The following is a 15826-nucleotide window of genomic DNA, read 5'->3' as shown; positions in this document are numbered from 1 at the left end:
GTTGCTTCCATTTCTTTGACAGTTCAATCTTCAGTTAAAGTAAGTTTCTTACTTTTTTTCGCATTTTCATTATCAACTAAATCGACCAAATGATTTTTTTTTTCTAATCTAACACAATGAAGTATTTGTTCTTATTTTACATTTAATTGATTTCGTTTCAATTTTTTCTTCTTTCATGTTTTATTGTTATTGTTTCTGTTTTTCCAATATACTATCTTTAAAATATGAAAGTTTCTTGCATCTGTTGTACTTTTTAATTGTTTGATTGTCAACTTGGTCTACTGAATGAGAGTCATCTTTATTTTATTTCACTTTATGTGGTGTTGTCATCTTCATCGTCCTTCTTCTCTTTCAATACATTAGGTTTAATTTATTTTTTGTCATTTTTAGGTGTCACTTACACTACAATGCACTAATTTTACATTATTTGTTCAATTTTCGGTTTTGTTCTGCCTTCTTATTTCTTTTATCTATCAATTCTATTGGTCGACTGTACTTCATTTTTTTTTCATTTCCCTATTGAAATGAAATCCTTAATTTTTGATTGAAATTGAAGGATGAATGGCATTCAAGTTAAATTATTTGAATCTTAATTTTTTTATTCTATAACTCAATCATAAGATAAATAGATTAAATGTTATTTAAATACTAACTTTCGGTTTCAATTTAAATTCATTTCTTGGTTATTATAGTTTTAGCAGCTTTAAAAATAAACTTTATAATTTTTTATTGGTGATTATTGTTGTTTGATATTTCATTTTCAATTTAAATTTTTTTCTTTCATTTCATTCGTAATGAATTTAAACATGGATCTTATTATTCTTTAAATGATATTGTAGTTGTTATAAGACAATTAGTAACGATGACTATTTTATATGAGTCAGAAAAATGTTAAAATATTTTTAAGCACATTATTATCTGAATTGTCTATCTATATCTATATCTATATCTATATCTATATCTATCTATCTATCTATATCTATATCTATATCTATATAATATAAAGGAGAAGTTTAGCAGCTTTAAGGGTAAGATAGTTAATTAATAATTAATGTTTCATGTGTTTGTTTTTAACTATGAGCTTTTAAGTAATTGTGAACATTATTTCATATGAGGTTTATTAGAGTCTTTCAATATTCAGCAAACTTTTAATCTCAACCGTCCTTTATGAAAATTATTTCAAATAAATTTATTATTATGTAATTCATATGAGCTATGGAATGCTATAGGACAAAATTGTTTAGCAACTTCAAGGGTAAAATAGTCTATCAATAAATAATGTTTCATGTGTTTGTTTTTAATGGTGAACATTATTTCATATGAGATTTATCAGAGCCGTTCAATATTCAACAAACTTTTAATCTCAACCGTCCTTTATGAAAATTATTTCAAATAATTTTATTATTATTTAATTCATATGAACGATGGAATGCTATAGGACAACATTAATATTAAATATGATATCACTAAAAAAGCATAGAGAATTCTATGAGACACATACTATTAGTTTAGATTTGTTCAAACATTAATCAACTAATAATTAATATTAATATAAACCTTAAAAGTTAAATGTCATTCAATAAACAAAAACTCTCATATATCCCTTCCTCTTTAACTTCCTTCATCAATGTAATTCTATGGACTTCGACTATTAACTTCAAAATTATTTTAAATAAATTTATCATTATTTATTTCTTATGAGTTATGAAATTCAAAACGACAAACTTAATATTAAATAAAAAGATACATAATTACAAAAATAAATATCCCAAACATGCGATGAAAAAAATATAAAAACCATCCCTATTAAACTCATCCATTAATGTTAGTATATAACTTTCTACTATTAAACTCAATGTTATTTTCAAAAAATTTATTACTATTTAATTCATATTAGTTATGAAATTTCATAAGACAAAATTAATATTAAATATAATATCACTAAAAAATATAGGGAATTCCATAACATACATTTTATTAGTTTTGATTTGTTTAAGTTCTAATCAACTGATAATTAATAGTAATAATAAACCTTAAAAGTTGAAGATTATACAATAAAAAAACTCCTCTATCTATATACTTCTACTATTAACTTCAAAAAAATTTTAAATAAATTTATTATTATTTATTTTTTATGAGTTATGAAATTTAAAAAGACAAACTTAATCTCAAATAACATCTTAAAAAAAAACTCTCACTAACCTTTATCTCTACAAGTATATAAATAAGACATGTGCTATTCATATAAGCTTTGTTTATGTATTTGCTTTTATTTTTTCAAAGGCTCAAGCTTCAAGACATTTTTCCAGGTACATATATTCAAAGGGTAACTATTGATGTACTAGCCTAGAATGTTTACATGTGTTCTCACATGTTTTTTTTTTCATGATGATCTTCAACTTGATTTCATCATGTAAAATTGAAACACCTAACAAAATATTTCCTTTTTGATATTCTCAACATTTTGTTAAGTAGGATGGCCCAAACTTTGCATAAGGTATCCGATATTTTCGCAGGAAAGATCGAATGAAAGATCAGAGTTTGTGTGCTCCATGTGTGAGAAATAAGAGATTTCAAAAAACCTCAAGTTGTTAATAGTGTTAAGTTGCTACTGATGAACAAGTATTCTATTTCCATAGTTTTTTCCATTTCCATGGTACCTAATTCAAACTATTTATTGTTACCATAAAAAACATGAATTTTTATAATTGAAATTTTTCGTTTTGAAAATAAAACAGCACTCGAAGATCCATGCAACCATTAGCCGGAGTCAAATGACACAGATTAGTGATACATTGTGTAAATGACAAGTTTCTGTGATTCAGAATTTTATGGTTCAAACATCTGCTAAGAAATGTAGAGTCATGAAGCATAAATACAAGATTACTTTAATGAGCATCTCAAAAGTTTAAGAGACTACAAGTGACACAATTCCTAGAGAAAAATATGATTTTATACAATTTCCTAAAATTCAGACAACCGCTAATGACTAATACTTGCTAGGATACTTCTCATACAACAGAAGCATTGCATGTTCCACACTGTAGTTTACTAATAATCATCATTTTATTATTTTAGATGTTATTGGACATTTAGTTCAAAAAGGTGGATTAATAGAAAGTGAAAAGGATGGAAAGACAAATAGGCATATTTATGTTGCGCTACACGATTCGGCGTGAGTCTTTTTCATACATTGATTGATTATATTAAAATTTTTTGGGTTTCCTAAAACATTAGGCTTACTTTATTAAAATTAGAATAAAAATTGCGAAGACAATCAACTGATGTGTACACTTTGAGGCTTATACGCAGACCCGATGGTGGCGTACTTAAGCCAAGAAAATAACGAAGAAAATTTATTTATGATAGTTCATCTGTGTAAGACCAAAAACTTGGGATGCTGATGATGAAGATTGAGATTGGGTGCACAGTTGAAAAGAACCATGTTTGATGGAAGCATACTGGGAATTGAGCGTTAAGTAGCTTAGCTTACGTGTAAGTTGTGAAGACCTTGCAACTAAGAGCAATTCAATATGCAACGATGGAAATATCAAGTGTACAAATTATTTTGGGATTCGGCCAGTCAAGGGCGCCAATTTGTTCTAGGTTAGCTCTTCTTTCCTCTGTGAGATTCATATGCATACTGCATAGTAAAGTTATTTGAATATCTAAGTAAAAACATTTTCTTGACTTAAAAAAAATACGCAAAACCGATCCGTCAAAACTCCAAGATGCATAAAATCCCAAAAACCTCCACTAAACTCATCGGCTTCAGGCATGATAGCACCGGTGTGAAGCAGATTCAACAATTCTTATAATTAAAATGAATTTTATTCTTTTAATTTATAATTCTTCTTTTAATAAATCTATAAAAAATAACTAAGAATATGAAAAAAAAATACACATTACGAACAAAAATTAATATCTCCGTGTATTTCACGGGTCACAATACAAGGACTTGAATTGAAACTTCCCGAGTCAAAATCTGGTTATATTTTCCATTTTTTTATGTTTTTGTGCTCAATCAACAATTATTCTATATGAAAACTATTGTTACCTCCAAGAAAATGAAAATTATTTTCTTTTTGGATAAGATGTCTTTCTTTGAGGGAAATATGTTCGAGTCGTGAATATTCATATTATTGTGAGGTTATCTCTCTTAAGGGAGAAAGTTACTTTCATTCCACATGAAACAAAAATTAAAAATCTATATGAAAATTACCTAAATACACATCAAATTTACCTCACATAATTTGCACAGTTTAAAACTCTCACATATTTTCATTTTTTTTTTTACTCCCTTTTATTTCTTCGATTTCTTTTTATATGTTTATTGATTAAAAAAAAAGGATGAAAAGACACACACACACACACACACATATATATATATATATATATAATAGTTTCCTTTCTGCAAAACAAAAACAAACACATTTTTCATGAAAAAATACTTACAAACTAATATTTTCTTATATCTAAAATTAAAATTTATCCTTTATTAATTCGTAAATTATCTTTGGCCATTGTTAAAAATACTACACACACCGTTATTAATATCATCCACCCTAATGTGTAGCGGTAGTGAAAATCTAACACACTTTAAAGTATGGTACACGTTGGGGGATGATAATGATAGGTGTGGGTGATAGTAATATGAATGTCCATTATCTTTTAATACATATAACAAAAATAACACATATTTTCAAATTTTACGCAAAAAAACAAAAAATGAATATCCCCCGTGCATCACACGGGTAAAAAGTACTAGTTAAAGAAATAAGTGAACAATGCCATTTTTATACACTTTTTTTTTCCAGCAGGTTGGATGCTTTGATGGTCATTCTTTACATGGATCATGCTAACCATACATTTGATGAGAAGTTATGGGGTGGACCACTATTAACTAATTATATAATGATTTTTTTAGTTGATGAAACTGAATTGACTAGTATCTATATCTATATACTTTAGAAAAGAGCATCACTAGGAGCCTCAATTAGGTGACATGGCGTTCTCAGGCTAACTCTCATTCCCCCACTCAATTTCTCTCACGTGTCAACGCCTCAATCAATCTGAGCCATTTAATGACGTGACATTTTCTCCATCATTTTGAGTTTGTGGCTCACTATTCTCTAGCTATTTAATATTCCTTAAATCTCCCATAATGATAGTTTAATTTAAAATTTCCCATAAATATTGTTTAATTTTTTTAAAATCGCCCATAATTATTGTTTAATTTTTGTAAACCGCACATAGTGTTTGTTTAATTTTTTTTTAAACTGACCATAATGGCGGTTTAATTTGTATGTTAAGTTTTTCCCAATGTTTTTTTTAAACCGCTTATTACATCTAACTATCCCTATGTTTTCACCCTAATTCAAATGCTGCACATTTAAATAGATGTTGACTTTTTTTAAAGGGAAAATAAGACAAAAAATTAGGAATTTGAATTTTGAATCAATCATAATTTGTTACTTTTGTTAATGACAATAACTATCCTTTTGTTTTCTCCATAATTGTTGCTTAATGTCAATTTTGGTGGAAAATTTTGTATAATTATTCTCACTATTATTAAAGAATTATGTAATATATCAATTAATGGAATCTTTAATTATTATCCATAACTTTTTTTCCATAATTTAAATCCTAAATAAACAACAATTATGGAAGAAAATTTGGTGACACCATTATTAAAGAATTTTAAATTTTGAATCAATGAATGGAAGCAATAATTGTAGCAATTACTATCCTTTGTTTTTCTCCATAATTGATGCTTAATTTTTATTTTAATTATTTTTTCCCTAAATCAAATGTTGCTCATTTAAACAAACGCTGACTTTTCTCCTTCTTTTTTCACCTGCAAAAAGAAGGAACCCTAATTGCCTTCATCTATATAAACTTTCTTTCTGTGATTGTTTACCTTCACTCTATCATGTTTACCTTATATCTTCTTCCCAATTCTTTTTTTTTTTCCTTCCCTGTTATTTTATTCATTTTTTTTTATAAATTTTTGTTCACCAGTGTTGCTTTTGTCTAAATCTCATCTTTTAGTTTGAATTTTTTCAAGTGATGTGGAGATTGGCTAAACAACAAAAAATGGTACATGCTTTGGGTAAGTAGGAAGTCTTATTAGCTTTTATAATGATCCAGATCCAGAGAATAACTCATGATTTATTGAATGTGAATATCTGCAGGAATAAGGAGATGGATTTTTCCGATATTTATATTTTTGCACTTATTTACTGCTTTATGTGGTTGCAATTTATCATGTTTTCCTTCCTTCTACATGTTTTATTTTTCTCTTCTGCTTTCCTTTTTTGTTTCGAATTTTCATTGTTTGGTTTTCATTAAGAGTTTAATTAGTGGAATCTTCTTTTGCCAAATCTTGAGTGTTCCGTTTTGTCTATGATTATTTGATGTTTTCGTGGTAGTGCTTACTCTGATGCCTTAAAATAAATGTGAGAAGCACTGCAGTCTTCTGCTGTTGATGATAAGTGTCATGAAAGATTGTAGGTTAAATTCAAAGCTTTAGTTCTAAACTTGATTATCTGAGGATCACTTTCTATTTGGTTTTCTATAAATTTATTGTTTGTCTCAAGTATGTTTGTTTCTTATAATTGAAAGTTGAAAACTTATAGTTTATTTTTTAAAAGTTTCAAAGAGACCCCATTTAAATTGTTTGTTGGTTCTAACTGATATTTGTTTTGCAGTTCTACTAACAATAGATGAGGACTCATTTCAAGAGTATAATTTGGTGAGTGAACTTATATAGCTCATTGAAAAGGTTAGGCTACTCTACTTTATTCCATCAAGGTATCATATCTATTTAGTTTTCTTTTTATAAATTGATGTTTTCTACAAATAGTTAGTTTTTTACATTCATGATGACCAAAATGATTCTAGCACGTAAAAAAATTGGCAAAATATTAATTTCAGCATATCAATTTTGATATGAACATACATGCCTAAAGAAAAAGATCAAAATTTGTTGTGCAACGCACGAGTAAGAAACGCTAGTTAATAGTGATTACTACTAATGACAGATGAATCACTTCAAAATTGGTTCATCCTATAACTCACTTATATTTAAATCATCATTGATATTGTAAATTAAAAATATTTATTTACACTCATTCCACCTCTAAAAAAATAATGACGAGTTGAAATTCAGATATATAGAAACAAAAAATATAGAAAGATGAAATAAGTAAAAATGAGATGGTATAAACATTGTGCAAATACATCCTATCATATATCCTATATTATTTCCAAAACAAAAAAGTAACAACTCCAACAAGTATCACCTCCTTATTTTATGCATTTTTTTCATAAGTTTTCTCTCATACTATAATTAGTAGGTAGATGATCTCATATCCTATACTTCCTATACTATAGTATATACTGTTTCCGAAATAAATAAAAAGTGTCAACTCCGATAAGTGTCACCCCTTTATTGTATGTCTTTTTTCATTAATTATTTTAGTGTCATAAATAAGCATTAAATGCAATATTAATACATTATTTATTTTGAAAAAAGTCACAATTGACTTTTGTTAGTTATTCCAATGTTATTAATAACCATTAAATGAAATATTAATACATTAATTAATTTAAAAATATGAAATTATTTCTTATTCAAATTACTGGAAAAAAATCAGAAAATATAAATATGACATCATCTACCTATTAATTATAGTATGAGAGAGGAAGTTTATGCAAAAAGACATAGAATGAGGGGGGTCATACTTGTCGGAGTGCCACTTTTGTGTTTCGGAAAGATAGTATATAGTGTAAGATCTTATACTATATACTATTTTCGAAACCAAAAAGCGACAACTCCGCCAAGTGCCACCCTTTCATTGTATGTCTTTGTTAATTAATTATTTTAATGTCATCAATAAGCATTAAATGCAATATTAATATGTTAATTATTTTGAAAAAAGTCACAATTGACTTTTGTTAGTTATTCCAATATCATTAATAATCATTAAATGCAATATTAATACATTAATTAATTTTAAAATATGAAATTATTTCTTATTCAAATTACTGAAAAAAATCAAAAAATTTAAATATGACATCATCTACCTACTAATTATAGTATGAGAGAGGAAGTTTATGCAAAAAGACATAGAATGAGGGGGTCATACTTGTTGAAGTTGCCACTTTTTGGTTTCAGAAAGATAGTATATAGTGTAGGATCTTATACTATATACTATTTTCGAAACCAAAAAGTGACAACTCCTACAAGTGTGTCACTCTTTCATTGTATGTCTTTTTTAATTAATTATTTTAATGTCATTAATAAGCATTAAATGCAATATTAATACATTAATTATTTTGAAAAAAGTCACAATTGACATTTGTTAGTTATTCTAATGTCATTAACAAATATTAAATGCAATATTAATACATTAATTAATCTGAAAATATGAAATTATTTCTTATTTAAATTACTGAAAAATCAGAAAATATAAATATGACATCATCTACCTACTAATTATAATATGAGAGAGAAAGTTTATGTAGAAAGTCATAAAATGAGGGGGTCACACTTGTCGAAGTTGCCACTTTTTGATTTCATAAATAGTATATAGTACTATAAGATAAGATAAGATAAATATACAGTTAAAACTGATAGAGATGATGGGCGTTAGCTTTTAGGCTTTCCAGCAGTGTTAGTGATGGAAGTCTTCAGGCTGAGTTTCTTGATGTGGATGAAGGGTTACACCATGCTTGGGAGTTGGGTTATAAGGATATTGCATGCGAGATTGATTGCAAGAAGGTTGTGAAGCTAGTTCCTAGTGATGTTGACGTCTAGAACATTAGTCAAGAATAGGGGTGGGAATAGGCCAGGCCAGGCCAGGCTTTGCATAAATAGGCCAGGCATACTTCAAAATTTTAAGGCCTTAGCCTGGCCTATTATCTATCATAGGCTTTTTTTTGGCCTGGCCTGGCCTTTTTGAAAGCCTGGCCTGGCCTGGTAGCCTATTTAATAGCTTATTTCAGAATAAATTTTATACAAATATAACCATCTCATTTTTTATTTATTTATGTAATTCTGCAACAATATAAACCACCTCACAAAATAAGATAGCATCTCAATGGTGAACAACAACACTTTACAATTCTTTATGAAGACACAATCAACAAAATAAGTGAACCAACATCAAGTACCAACAATGAACAACCTCATTTTTGTACAGCAGCAACATACAATCCAACAGAAGCACAATTCAAGCACAAAATGTAGCATAATATATTAGAAATTTAGCTTCTTTCCTGTCATAATAAACTTGAAAGATCATAAACTTGTCAGAGGGGGACTGATGAGATTCTCCAAAAATCAATCATCAAAATTTGTGATATGTATTTAATTAACTTAATAAATATAATATATTAAATTAATGATTAATAAACAGGCCGGCCTATCAGGCTTAATAGGCTTTTTTGTAAGCCTAAGTCTGATCTATTTAATTATATAGGCTTTTCAAAAAGCCCGAGCCTAGCCTTTTTACTAAACAGGCCTTAAATAGGCCAGGCCATAGGCCCCTGTCGGCGGCCTAGCCTATTCCCACCCCTAGTCAAGAATATTATTTTAAGTATCAAGAGCATGAGGAGTTGGGTTTGGGATGTAACATTTACTCAAGTTCCTAGATCGCAACATAGTTTCAGATGAGTTGGCTAGATAGACTTCCAGAGATAGCTCCCCTTTACGCATTTTGAGGTTCCGCATATAATGTTATTCAGCATCTCTCTAAGGACTTTCTATTATAGTAAATTTCTTGTGTTATTTTCCTATTTGTAACAAAAAAAATTATAGATGTTCAAATTATGTGATCACTTGACATTTGTTTCTAATACCACTACGAAGACATTAATATGTACAATAAATAAGGTTAATTATGTTTTTAGTCCTGAATAATGAGCGAAGTTTAGTTATAGTCCTTCCTGAAATTAAGTTGCAAAATTTCCCTTACATTTAGAGACATACCCCACTTTCAGTTTCTACATGAGAGAGCTCTCAAACAAGGTTGCTTATTGTAAATTCAGAACTGCAGTTTAGTAGGAATGTAGAAAGTAAGAAAAACAAGAAGAAAAAATAAGTTGAAAGAGCTAGGAGACATAAGAGTTGGGTGGGATAAAGATGATTGGTTCATGGTTCGAACCCGGAGGAGAGACTAATTTACTAACATTTGGACTGGGCGAGCCCCTAGATGGGCAACGCCTAGCATGTAGCCCGCCCCGGGGCAGGGCCCTAACCTTAAGATGGGCCTTGGCTTCGGAGGCCCAATTGGCCCAAGAGATAGTGCCCAAACTCTATAAATAGGGGGAGTTACCAATTGTGGAGGGCTTGGCTCATTTGATGAAATCATACATGAAATTCAGCATTCTCTCTCTCATTCTCATTCTCTCTCTAGCACAATTCTCCACTCTCTAGGTACTATACCTTTCTTCAATGTTCATTGCTAGAACATTTGGCGCCGTCTGTGGGGACTGTAAACTTTCTACTCCTATTCACGTGGATTGATTGTGCAGGAAGTTATCTCTGTTGGTGATTAGGCAATTCTCTGGTCTTTTGATTTTGATTCTGTAACCGGTGTTCGTTTTCCGATCGAGTTTGCATCGTTCTTGGTTTGGATGGAGACTCGACGCAGGAGGCAGCATCATTCACCAGTGCGACAGCGAATTTCGCCGCCTCGGCGGCCTCATCGTGTGATCCTGCATTCTCCGGTACGAACGGCGGGAGTACAGCCGCCTTCTCCTCCTCCGTCACCACCACCTCCTCCATCGCCCTCACAGGTTGGATCTCTGGAGCGCTCACCAGAGAATTCACCTGCTCCAGAGCAACAACCGGCGGTGACACAGGAGCAATGGCGCCATCTGATGCGCAGCATTGGCAACATCCAACAGAGGAATGAGCATCTACAGACTCAGTTGGATTTCTACCGTCGCGAGCAGCGGGACGATGGAAGCAGAGAAGCAGATTCCGTGGCTGAGTTCCGTCCGTTCTCGGAGGATGTTGAGAGTGTGGCGATTCCGGATAATATGAAAACGTTAGTTCTGGATTCTTACAGCGGAGATTCCGATCCGAAGGATCATCTTCTGTATTTCAATACGAAGATGGTGATAATTGCGGCGTCAGATGCGGTGAAATGCAGGATGTTTCCATCGACGTTCAAATCGACGACGATGGCGTGGTTCACAACTTTGCCGCGCGGATCGATTTCAAATTTCAGAGACTTCTCATCCAAGTTTCTAGTGCAATTCTCGGCGAATAAGAATCAGCCGGTGACGATCAATGACCTATATAATATTCGCCAGCAAGAAGGAGAGTCACTGAAAGAGTACATGGCAAGGTATAGCGCAGCGTCGGTCAAGGTTGAGGACGAGGAGCCTCGAGCTTGTGCTCTAGCATTTAAAAACGGTTTGCTACCGGGAGGGTTGAACAGCAAATTGACACGTAAGCCGGCGCGTTCGATGGAGGAGATGCATGCTCGCGCCAGCACTTATATTCTTGATGAGGAGGACGACGCTTTCAAAAGAAAGCGCGCGAAGTTGGAAAAGGGCGACACGTCGCCCAAGCGCGCGAAAAAAGATAAGAATGGCGAAGATAAGGGGGATGGCAAGCAGCAAAGGCAAGATAAAGGGAAGGCGGCATTGAGGCCGACCAAGGAGCAGTTGTATCCACGGCGTGATGATTATGAACAACGCCGGCCATGGCAATCCAAGTCCCATCGCCAGCGGGAGGAAGTTGACATGGTAATGAATACTGAATTAACGGATATGCTCCGCGGGGCGAGGGGCGCAAATCTAGTGGATGAGCCAGAGGCCCCTAAGTATCAATCACGGGACGCCAATCCCAAGAAGTGGTGTGAATTCCATCGGTCCGCCGGGCACGGCACAGACGACTGCTGGACTTTGCAGCGGGAAATTGATAAGTTGATTCGGGCGGGATATCAAGGAAATCGCCAAGGCCAGTGGCGCAACAACGGCGATCACAACAAAACGCATAAGCGAGAAGAGGAGCGAGTGGACACTAAGGGCAAGAAAAAGCAAGAATCAGCGGCTATCGCCACAAGAGGAGCTGATGACACGTTCGCTCAACACTCAGGACCGCCCGTCGGGACCATAAACACCATCGCTGGGGGATTTGGCGGCGGTGGCGACACCCATGCGGCGCGGAAACGCCATGTTCGTGCGGTTAATTCTGTTCATGAGGTCGCTTTTGGATTCGTACACCCTGACATAACAATCTCGATGGCAGACTTTGAGGGGATAAAGCCTCATAAGGATGACCCGATCGTAGTGCAGTTAAGGATGAACAGTTTCAACGTTAGAAGGGTACTCCTGGATCAGGGTAGTTCGGCTGATATTATCTATGGTGATGCATTCGACAAGTTGGGACTAACTGACAATGATCTGACTCCATATGCGGGAACCTTGGTAGGTTTCGCGGGGGAGCAAGTAATGGTGCGAGGATACATTGATCTAGACACAATATTCGGGGAAGATGAGTGTGCCAGGGTTTTGAAGGTAAGGTATCTGGTTCTCCAGGTGGTGGCATCTTACAATGTCATTATTGGGCGAAATACATTGAATCGCCTTTGTGCTGTAATTTCAACAGCCCATTTGGCGGTCAAGTATCCGCTAAGCAGTGGAAAGGTTGGAAAGCTGAAGGTGGACCAGAAGATGGCGAGGGAGTGTTACAATAATTGCCTTAACTTGTACGGCAAGAAGAGTGCGTTGGTCGGTCATAGATGTTATGAAATTGAAGCTTCGGATGAAAATCTTGACCCACGTGGCGAGGGGCGGGTAAACAGGCCCACGCCAATTGAGGACACGAAGGCGCTGAAGTTTGGCGATCGCACTTTGAAGATTGGGACCAGACTGACGGAAGAGCAGGAGACGCGCCTGACAAAGCTGCTTGGGGAGAACTTAGATTTGTTTGCTTGGAGCTGCAAAGACATGCCTGGAATTGATCCAAACTTCATCTGCCATCGATTAGCATTGAATCCAAGTGTCAAGCCAGTTTCACAACTCAAGCGGCGCTTGGGAGGAGACAAGGGAAAGGCGGTTCAACAGGAAGTTGACAAGTTGCTGGCGGCTGAGTTCATCAGGGAAGTGAAGTATCCGACGTGGTTGGCGAACGTCGTAATGGTGAAGAAGGCGAACGGGAAGTGGCGAATGTGTGTAGATTACACAGATTTAAACAAAGCATGTCCAAAAGATTCGTATCCCCTTCCCAGCATTGATAGCCTCGTTGATGGTGCCTCGGGCAACGAACTGCTTAGCTTGATGGATGCTTATTCTGGCTATCATCAAATCCGCATGCACCCGGCAGACGAGGACAAAACGGCTTTCATGACCGCCAGAGTCAATTATTGCTATCGCACCATGCCGTTTGGACTAAAGAACGTTGGGGCGACCTACCAAAGATTGATGGATAGGGTTTTTGCTGGGCAGGTGGGGAGAAACATGGAAGTTTACGTCGATGATATGATCGTTAAGTCAGTACGTGGTTTGGATCATCATCAAGATCTGGAATAAGCATTCGGCGAGATCAGGAAGCACAATATGCGCCTTAACCCGGAGAAGTGCTCTTTTGGTGTTCAGGGTGGCAAGTTTCTGGGATTCATGATCACATCCAGGGGAATAGAGATAAACCCGGACAAATGCAAGGCGATTCAGCAGATGAAAAGTCCCTCTAATGTGAAAGAAGTCCAACGTTTAACCGGGCGAATAGCAGCTCTATCTCGTTTTCTCCCTAAGTCTGGCGATAGATCTTTCCCATTTTTCAAGTGTCTTCGAAAAAATGCTGCATTCGAGTGGACAGCGGAGTGTGAGGAAGCTTTTGTTCGCCTCAAAGAACTCCTGTCATCACCGCCGATTTTGTCAAAACCAATGCAGGGGCACCCGCTGCACTTGTATTTTGCTGTGAGTGATAGTGCTCTGAGTTCTGTGATATTGCAGGAGGTGGATGGCGAACATCAGGTTATTTATTTCGTTAGCCACACACTCCAGGGCGCAGAGGTCAGATACCAGAAAATCGAGAAGGCAGCATTGGCGGTCCTCGTCACCGCCCGGCGGTTAAGACCTTACTTTCAGAGTTTTCCAGTAAGGGTGCGAACGGATTTACCCCTGAGACAAGTGTTGCAAAAACCGGATTTGTCAGGCAGATTGGTCGCCTGGTCGGTTGAATTGTCCGAATATGGCTTGCAATATGATAAACGAGGCAAGGTTGGCGCACAGTCGCTGGCTGATTTTGTGGTGGAATTGACCCCAGATCGGTTTGAAAGAGTAGACACTCAGTGGACTCTCTTTGTAGATGGATCCTCCAATAGCAGTGGCAGTGGCGCGGGAGTAACGTTGGAAGGACCAGGAGATCTAGTACTGGAACAATCGCTGAAATTCGAGTTCAAGGCCACAAACAACCAGGCAGAGTATGAGGCTCTCATTGCCGGGTTGAAGTTGGCGCGTGAAGTAAAGATTGGAAGCTTGTTGATAAGAACGGACTCGCAGTTGGTGGAGAACCAAGTGAAGGGCACTTTCCAGGTCAAAGATCCTAATCTGATCAAGTACCTAGAGCGAGTGCGATATTTGATGACACTTTTTCAAGAGGTTGTGGTGGAATATGTTCCTCGGACTGAAAACCAGCGGGCGGACGCGTTGGCCAAATTGGCGAGCACGCGGAAGCCCGGCAACAATAGAAGTGTGATTCAGGAAACGCTGGCGTTCCCCAGCATTGAAGGCAAGCTCATGGCATGCGTGGACAGGGGAGCGACGTGGATGGGACCTATATTGTCCATCTTAGCTGGGGACCCAGCGGAAGTGGAGCAATGCACGAAGGAGCAACGGCGAGAGGCGAGCCACTATACTCTCATCGACGGACATTTGTATCGCCGTGGTTTTTCGGCGCCATTGTTAAAATGCGTACCGCCGGAAAAATACGAGGCGATAATGTCTGAGGTGCACGAGGGAGTGTGCGCAAGCCACATTGGGGGGAGATCTTTGGCTTGCAAGGTGTTGAGGGCGGGATTTTACTGGCCCACCCTCAGGAAAGACTGCATGGACTTTGTGAAAAAATGCAAAAAATGTCAAGTGTTTGCTGATTTATCTAAGGCACCGCCAAAGGAGCTGGTAACGATGAGCGCCTCATGGCCCTTCGCCATGTGGGGGGTGGATCTAGTAGGGCCTTTTCCGATCGCCAGGTCGCAAATGAAGTTTATATTGGTAGCGGTGGATTATTTCACTAAATGGATTGAGGCCGAGCCCCTAGCCAAAATAACCTCTGCGAAGATAGTCAACTTCTACTGGAAGCGAATTGTTTGCAGGTTCGGGATCCCAAGGGCGATCGTATCCGACAACGGGACCCAGTTTTCAAGCAACCAAACTAGAGAATTTTGCAGGGAAATGGGCATACAGATGAGGTTTGCCTCTGTGGAGCATCCGCAAGCAAACGGGCAAGTGGAATCTGCAAACAGGGTAATCCTGCGTGGATTAAGGCGACGGCTCAAGGAGGCTAAGGGAGCCTGGCTGGAGGAACTCCCGGTGGTGCTATGGTCATACAACACCACTGTGCAATCCACTACAAGGGAAACCCCCTTTAGAATGACCTATGGGGTTGATGCTATGTTGCCAGTGGAGATTGACAACTTCACATGGCGAACCCAGCCAGATTTTGAAGGGGAGAATCAAGCCAATATGGCGGCGGAGTTGGACCTTTTGTCGGAAACGCGTGACGAGGCGCACATTCAGGAAGCAGCGATGAAGCAGCGCGTGGCGGCAAAGTTCAACAGCAGGGTTCGCGTCCGAGATATGCAGG

The sequence above is a fragment of the Lotus japonicus genome, chromosome 4 (genome assembly GCF_012489685.1).
Source record: "Lotus japonicus ecotype B-129 chromosome 4, LjGifu_v1.2".
Lineage (NCBI taxonomy): Eukaryota > Viridiplantae > Streptophyta > Magnoliopsida > Fabales > Fabaceae > Lotus > Lotus japonicus.
The sequence above is the reverse complement of the archived record's forward strand: the minus strand, read 5'-3'. Positions refer to the sequence as shown.